Below are 9479 nucleotides of genomic sequence, written 5' to 3'. Positions count from 1 at the left end.
GGTGTTCATGCTACAGAGGAAGTTCAGCAATCGATGACAACATGTTTAGAAAGAGGACATCAGATGTTCGAAACATTTGTGTCTGAAAGGCTAATTGCAAAAAGTGACGGCTCAGATCCACCTGAGAAAAACGTGTTTGCTCCAATGCAAAGAAGTAATGTAAAAACCATGTCAGACATGAAGCAGAAAAAAACAAAGAAACAAAAGGCAGAAATCATTAATGGGGCAGCAATGTTTCAACGATTATTGGCAATAAATGCATACAAGAAGGTGCCATCTGAACGTGTATTTTCCTTTGAAATTTCAAAGGATGTTAATAATGTTTAAAAACTGAATTATATTGCTAATAACTAAAATAGTTGAAACACACTTTTTCAATATTCAAAAGATATAGAATCACAAAGTCAAATGAGTAAAAAGGGACAGCCATACATAAAATAAAAAATTAATATTAAGTTAAAAAATATTAACATTCATTGAAAACTCATCCAATTGTAAGTAATATCATTATGTTCATCCTGAATGTACGTGCCAAATTGCGCAATCGCATTCGGTACTGCCATACCGGTACATCTGTTGAAGTAGGTCGTAATATTTTAAATATAACTAAGTATTGATTAACAATAGTTTTCTGATGTGTATTTTGTATAACTAAGGCCACAAACAACAAATTGATCAGTTGTTCGTCGGATTTGTCGCACCTAAAATTCGAAAAACGAAAAAAATAAAAAAATGATTTGCTCCCGCACATACTTTTTGGCCGCGCATATTATTTTTTGTTAACTTCTTAATTTCCTCTATAACTTAGAATAAACCTGCAACGTCGACTTCGCCTTTTTTTGAAGGTATTTCCATGCTTTACATTCTTCGCGAGCATAATTTCCTCGTGTTAGGACAAAATACAGCCGATATTTGTTGACATTCGGAGCTTATTTTGGCCGAGGAGTTCCGAATTATTTGTTGACAGTGTGTTTTTTTTGGTCGACGTTATATTCTATACACGCTCACGGTCTGACCACTGACCACTGGAATCTATACACCCCCATTGAAATGTCGTAAAATATATGAAAATTTCTTTATCCGCATTTTTTGAGATTTCAGATAATAATTAAGACAAAAGATGACAATTTTAAATAAAATAAATACTTTGCAAGGAAATAAACAATTATATCTCACTGTTCCTAAGTTCGATCGACATTGGAATCTATACAGCTACACCGTAAGACAGACAATGGACTCTTTTCAACTCCAACGTAGCACTAACATTGGACTGTATACAGCTTCATATTAAGACAGATATTGGAATCTAAACAGTTTCAAATTTGAGAGATCTTGGATTCAATACAGCCCAAAATTTGGACAAACATTGAACGTTATTAAGCCTCAACTGAAGACAGTCATTGGAATCTATACAGCCTCAACTGAAGACAAACATTAGAATCTATACAGTCTCAACTGAACAGCCTCAACTGAAGGCAAACATTGGAATCTATACAGCCTCAGCTTAAGACAAACATTGGAATCTATACAGCCTCAACTTAAGATAAACATTAGAATCTATACAGCCTTAATTGAAAGCGCACATTAGATACTATACAGCCTCAACTTAAGATAAACATTGGGATCTATACAGCCTTAACTGAAAGCAAACATTGGAATTTATACAGCCTCAACTGAAGACAAACATTAGAATCTATACAGCCTCAGCTTAAGACAAACATTGGAATCTATACAGCCTCAACTTAAGACAAACATTGGAGTCTATACAGCTGCAGGTAGGGACAAATATTGGACGTTATACAGACTCAACTGAAGACAAACATTAGAATATATACAGCCTCAGCTTAAGACAAACATTGGAATCTATACAGCCTCAACTTAAGACAAACATTGGAGTCTATACAGCTTCAATTAGGAACAAACATTGGACGTTATACAGCCTCACTTTAAGATAAACATTGGAATCTATACAGCCTCAACTGAAGACAAACATTGGAATCTATATACAGCCTCAACTTAAGATAAACATTAGAATCTATACAGCCTTAACTGAAGACAAACATTTCAATCTATACAGCCTCAACTTAAGATAAACATTAGAATCTATACAGCCTTAACTGAAAGCAAACATTAGAATCTATACAGCCTCAACTTAAGATAAACATTGGGATCTATACAGCCTTAACTGAAAGCAAACATTGGAATCTATACAGCCTCAACTGAAGACAAACATAAGAATCTATACAGTCTCAGCTTAAGACAAACATTGGAATCTATACAGCCTCAACTTAAGACAAACAATAGAATCTATACAGCCTTAACTGAAAGCAAACATTAGAATCTATACAGCCTCAACTTAAGATAAACATTGGGATCTATACAGCCTTAACTGAAAGCAAACATTGGAATCTATACAGCCTCAACTGAAGACAAACATAAGAATCTATACAGTCTCAGCTTAAGACAAACATTGGAATCTATACAGCCTCAACTTAAGACAAACATTGGAGTCTATACAGCTTCAAGTAGGGACAAACATTGGACGTTATACAGCCTCACCTTAAGACAAACATTGGAATCTATACAGCCTCAACTGAAGACAAACATTAGAATATATACAGCCTCACCTTAAGATAGACATTGGAATCTATACAGCCTCAACTGAAGACAAACATTAGAATCTATACAGCCTCAACTGAAGACAAACATTAGAATCTATACAGTCTCAACTGAACAGCCTCAACTGCAAACATTAGAATCTATACAGCCTCAGCTTAAGACAAACATTGGAATCTATACAGCCTCGCCTTAAGATAAACATTGGAATCTATACAGCCTCAATTGAAGACAAACATTGGAATCTATACAGCCTCAACTGAAGGCAATCATTGGAATCAATACATCTTCAAGTTAGGACAAACATTGGTGTCTATACAGTCTCAGTATTGTCTTGTACATATACAGCTTTTAAAAAGTATTTAGCAACAGCTTTGGTTCTTAATCTGTTTTATTGATCATATATAATGTATTATATAACAAGAGGTACACTGAATGTAGCAATCACATGCAGGGAAACCCTTAGATATTTTGTAAGAAAAATGTTGAGTTCTCTGTAGCCACTCTATATGTATATGCATAAAGAACACATTTTACAACAACAAATATATCAGATTCTGTTTTATCTTGAAGGCTAGGAATGAACATGTACATGTACCCTATGACATCAATACAATATAATCAAAATAACAACACATTTAAATTTGTTAAAATGTTTGGTAATATACGAATGGGTATTCAATAGAGTATAATAAATACAGTTTATAATGGTTAAACTAAAATGACACATTTGGTCTTGTTTCGTACAGAAAAATGAAGAGAATGAAGGTACACATAGTGTCAACATAAATACATACTATCCCCAAATAAGACAAGAGCTGTCACAGTATGTGACGAATGCCCCCGAATGTGACATTGACCTACGAACAAGGTCAGTACATGAAAAGTTGATCTTGCCTTTACGTGTCAAATACATATGGCAAGTTATTTTAAATTGCCTCTGAACATAAAAAAATACCACCCATACTTGACAACCTACACTGTTATGTCCTTATATTCAGAATTCCCTTGTGAATAAACACTTAGTGTATCTTTCACCTAAGAGGTAGGGACATGGGTCTTGCACACGACACGTTGTCTTCGTATGTGGAACACATGTAGCAAGTGATTTTAAAATCTGTCCATACAAGGGAAAGTAACAGTCCTGACACGACAACCTATACTCTATGTCCTTATATGCAGCACTCCATTGTGAATAAACACTATGTGTGACCTTGACCTTTGAGGCAGGGACACGGGTCTTGCACACGACACTTCGTCTTGGTATGTGGAACACATGTGGCAAGTTATTTTAAAATCTGTCCATACAAGAGAAAGTTACAGCCCGGACATGACAACCTATACTCTATGTCCTTATATGCAGCACTCCATTGTGAATAAACACTAAGTGTGACCTTGACCTTGAGGTAGGGACACGGGTCTTGCAGGCGACACGTCGTCTTGGTATGTGGAACACATGTGGCAAGTTATTTTAAAATCTGTCCATACAAGGGAAAGTTACAGCCCGGACACGACAACCTATACTCTATGTCGTTATATGCAGCACTCCATTGTGAATAAACTCTATGTGTGACCTTGACCTTTGAGGTAGGGACACGGGTTTTGCACGCGGCACGTCGTCTTGGTATGTGGAACACATTTGGCAAGTTATTTTAAAATCTGTCCATACAAGGGAAAGTTACAGCCCGGACACGACAACCTATACTGACATATATGCAGCACTCCATTGTAAATAAACACTAAGTGTGACCTTGACCATTGAGGTAGGGACACAGGTCTTGCACGCGACACGTCGTCTTGGTATGTGGAACACATGTGGCAAGTTATTTTAAAATCTGTCCATACAAGGGAAAGTTACAGCCCGGACACGACAACCTATACTCTATGTCCTTATATGCAGCACTCCATTGTGAATAAACACTAAGTGTAACCTTGACCTTTGAGGTAGGGACACGGGTCTTGCACGCGACACGTCGTCTTGGTATGTGGAACACATGTGGCAAGTTATTTTAAAATCTGTCCATACAAGGGAAAGTTACAGCCCGGACACGACAACCTGTACTCTATGTCGTTATATGCAGCACTCCATTGTGAATAAACACTAAGTGTGACCTTGACCTTTGAAGTAGGGACACGGGTCTTGCACGCGACACGTCGTCTTGGTATGTGGTACACATGTGGCAAGTTATTTTAAAATCTGTCCATACAAGAGAAAGTTACAGCCCGGACACGACAACCTATACTCTACGTCCTTATATGAAGCACTCCATTGTGAATAAACACTAAGTGTGACCTTGACCTTTGAGGTAGGGACACGAGTCTTGCACGCCACACGTCGTCTTGGTATGTGGAACACATGTGGCAAGTTATTTTAAAATCTGTCCATACAAGGGAAAGTTACATGGCCGGCCGGACGGACGGACGGACGGACGGACGGTGCGATTTTAATATGCCCACCTTCGGGGGGCATAAAAATGGTTGATTACTCACCACTTAACCTCATAAAAATACATGTAGTTACAAGACAAATTTCAAGTATGTGGATGAAACAAATGGAACACATCCAAGTTAACTGAAGACTCTGACTATGTCTGGATTTATCTTATCTTGCACTGTCAAAGAATATTTTTTCCATATCAATTTTTAATGGAATATCATTACTATTAATATAGATATTCATTATTGTAGTGCATACTTGTTATGTAAGTTAAAATAAATCATGTTCAAATAACAAAGGAAACACATCCAGATTGTCAACTGTAGTGTGAACTTCATTATTTCTTTACTTTCTATGTTAAGAGAACCTTTCTTTCTGTTCTTTGCCTGAAAAAATAAAAATTAATTTAAGATAAAGATTAAAAGCATCCCCATTTATCAAAGATCAGCAGTTAGCATTTTTTTGGCAATCTTGGGCATTTATCAGTTTATATGCAATACAGGAATAAATGCTGTTAGCAGGAAATTACAAGAATTTCAAATGTATAAAAATTATTCTTGCATAAAGTTTAGTTATAGAGGATCTTTTAGGATTATGATAAAGTAATACTGGCAAATTGAAATTGGAATACATGATACTTATTTCATGGCAAGATTTAAAGTTTAACACAGTATTCTCATATATAGAAGAAAACAAATACAACATACATATTATCGTTCTTCAATTTTGCAAGCAAATCCTTATTCGTCACCTCTCGAACACCATTTTGCCATGAGTACATACTGCAATTAAATCATAATATAAAAAGAAAATTCTATGAAAAATCATTCATTTGTTGATCACCTTCAAAAAATCAAAGTCTTAAAACCTATTGTGCAAATATTAAGATGTTTTTTACAACAAAAGTATGCTATATGGATGGCCTGTACGGTAGTATAAGGCAAAATATATTAAAACATACTTTGTGGTTTGCTTTACGGTCATGATATTATTTCAAAGACTGAAGCAGTTAAATATTCCTAAAAATCCAATAAAGAAAAAAGTCCAATTTTAGGATCACAATACACATGATATCATATTGGAAAATCATGAATAAAAAGGTGTTTTAAACATTTAACATGTTAACATTAACAGACTATAAGACTCAGACTTTCCTGCCTTCCCTCATCATTTTGCTCTCAACAATCTGCATAACCTGAAATTATATTTGAATAATGCAATACTTGATAACTTTGTCATTATCAACTATGACTGTAAGTCTTGGTATAAAACCTTTCAGTTCCCGCAGTCTTTGATATTCTTCAAGATATATTACAAAAAGAAAAGGAAAATCTTTACTGTGCATGATATCCGATCTGCTTTCATTGCCACAATTGATGAAAATAAAATTTGGACAAATGGGAGCAATTCTCTCAATCTGACATTGCATTTAGAATGTTATGCACCAGTCATTTATAACCACAAACACTTGACAAAGTAACATAATGAACCAAACATACATAAAATAACATTCAAATATTCGTCTTTGATATTTCAAACGTCAAAGTAAAATCATGTATCTTTTACTGTTAGCATGCTTGATCCCAATCCTTTCGTACCACAGCGACACATCATGGTGACGGAGCACTTATAAAGTTGACTTGAGGCTGTTTATCCATGTCGACATATTGGAAGTCCAAGTTATAATCCTTAAAAGAGTTATTATCCTAAAACGGGAGCTTAAAGTGCTATCCGGAAATAAAACTAGTTGAAATGGTCGCAGGCAACAGTTTCATGGTTTACTTTACGGAAAGATTTAAGGCTGTATAGATTCCAATGGTCAGACTGTGAGCGTGTATAGAATATAACGTCCACCCTTTTTTTGTCGGGAATATTTTGCAGAAAACAGTAAACAACAACAGTTTTACAGCGTCGAAGGCAATACTTATTTATGTGTGTTTCAAGTAATTCATTGTTTTGTACTCAACATTTAGTGTTCAATAATTACTAAATCGGATTTTGAGTGCAAAAATCAGAATACGACACGGGGTCGACCCAGTTGTATATCCTTAATTATGATCGGACCTGCTTCGAGGCCATCACAATTTTATTAATGTCGTTCAGATTGTCGTGATAATTGCTTTTATTTATTTTACTTTTTATGTTATAAAAGGAATGACAATATTACTATATATTATTAGTATTTTTCAGGAGTCTGTCATGAAATATTTCAATGCAACGTTTATAAATACGTTGAAGCTGTTGTCTATCACAGATTATTTAGCATGTAGTCATTCTAAAATGCCGTCCAGGCTTTTTTTTAAATGATGGTTAGCCTGGAACAATTCGGAACGTGATTATTTTATAATATGTATAGTGCAATTGATGTAAAAAGGATTAGTTTTAACAGGTAAAATGTTCTTTTTTTGTTTTAATAGACTAAATTGGAATTATTTCAATAAACTTGCGACCAAATTCTGATCGGCATTTTGAACATGTTTACGAATTTTATTATGAATGACGTCCAGGCTAACCATCATTAAAAAAAAGGCCTGGACGGCATTTTAGAATGACTAATTTAGCATGTTGAATAGGCTATTGATGAAACAACAGACGATTGAAACAGATTTTATTTTTTTGTTTTTTTTTCAAAGATGAATGATTGCTTTAAATTGTTCACACAAACATTTATCTTTGATAATCACTTACTTATGACTGAAATCTAAATAATCTTTAGGCGGTCTAAAACAGGTTGTTCCGGGATATATTCTTTGATAATATAAAGAAAAGTATATTAAACAAACAAGTGTCTATCAGAAAGAAATTGAATTGGCTTCAATTGCCAATCAATAATATTTGCTCACAGTCTATCACAGATTGTTCCCAGGCACATTGAAGTATTATATTAATATGTTCAATGAACAATTGCAATAATCAACTGTTAACACTAGCGGATCCAGGGGCCGGGGGGGGGGGGGCACATACCCCACCCCTAAATTTTTTATCAAAGTTTGCTTTCTGTTGCAAATAAATAAACTAAACCTTTCAAATGCCATCATGTGCAGGCGACGTGAACTCGTAAAAACAACAAATTCAAACAGCACAACTTCCTTTAATTACGTCCCCTTGATGTTTCTTCATCCGTAAATAAACAACAGTTTCCTCATCTTCCAATAATTTCTGATACTGATGAAAATGTATCGATGGTCATCCGTGTGATATTTGTTGAAAACAAGAAAAGCATACATGCCATAAAACTGAGAAAAAAGTTATTTTCTCCAGTCTTGTAGCAGAACGCAATCCCTGAACATGTGTAAGATATGCCATGAAGTCAATATCATAACTACTTGTAGGCCACCTTTGTGTTATGTCCACTTTTGGGTACCCTTAGGTATGCCCTTTCTAACGTCCATTCTTGAATCCTCCCCTGCTTTTAAGATAAACTTTTAAAACCAGTATCACTTATTACCTTATTATCAATATTCATCAAACTTATCTTGAAGCCATCTGATGGCAGATAAACAATGGTTGAATGTACAGTAATGTTCTTTTCTAATTTGTATTTTTTATTGATATGATTATTCCTAGTATGGAAGATTCATTTTATAAAAGTATATATATATATATATATATATATATATATATATATATATATATATATATATATATATATATATATATATATATTTAGGATAGACAATTAAGAAAACACTTCTATAATAGACAATATTTTTTTATGTAAATGATACACAAGAAAAAATATTCTTATGATTAACATTAAAACTTGAATAAGTAAATGATGTGTCTGTGATAGAATCTGGACACTCAATAAACTAACGCTTTAAGAGATATAAAAACCAATGACAATTATGAATAAAAATAAAAAAAACATTGATATTAAATCAACCTTTAATTTTTATGAAATATTTTTCACGATAGACAATAATAATTATTTTCTTGATAGACATTTAAGAAAACCTTTTTTCATGATAGACTGTAATAAATTCTTCTGCTTTGTTTATGATAGATAATAGTAGGTAAAATAAGAAATATACTTCATACTTAAACATTTTATGAGATATATTTCATGATAGACAATAAGAATTATTTTCTTGAAAGACAGTTAAGAAAAAAATAATTCATGATAGACTGTTACAAAACTGCTGTATTGTTCATGATAGATAATAAACGGTCAATTAAACAAAATTATATTTTATACTTTAAACTTTAAAATGTTCATGATAGACAATAAGAGATATATTTCATGATAGACAATAATTGAATAAAAAGTATATTTCATGATAGACAATAAGAAATGTTTTTCATGATAGACAATATAAAATATTTTTCATGGTACATGTAGACAATAACAAATATATTTCATGATAGACAAAAACAAATATTTTCTTGATAGACAATTAAGAAAATCTTTTTTCGTGATCGACTG

General features: G+C 33.5%; 1 long non-coding RNA gene across 1 annotated transcript; it reads right to left on the bottom strand.

The window, feature by feature from the left end:
• Positions 1 to 2995: 2995 nt before the first annotated feature.
• On the bottom strand, positions 2996 to 6801 carry LOC128238789 (uncharacterized). Its single transcript, XR_008261773.1, has 3 exons — positions 6620 to 6801; positions 5761 to 6248; positions 2996 to 5439 (listed from the first exon to the last, which is right to left on the bottom strand). It is a non-coding gene; the product is annotated as an uncharacterized LOC128238789 (long non-coding RNA).
• Between the last annotated feature and the right edge of the window lie 2678 nt (positions 6802 to 9479).

The sequence above is a fragment of the Mya arenaria genome, chromosome 6, assembly GCF_026914265.1.
Source record: "Mya arenaria isolate MELC-2E11 chromosome 6, ASM2691426v1".
Taxonomy (NCBI): Eukaryota; Metazoa; Mollusca; class Bivalvia; order Myida; family Myidae; genus Mya; species Mya arenaria.
Note: the sequence above shows the minus strand (reverse complement) of the source record. Positions and strands in the feature narration are given on the sequence as shown.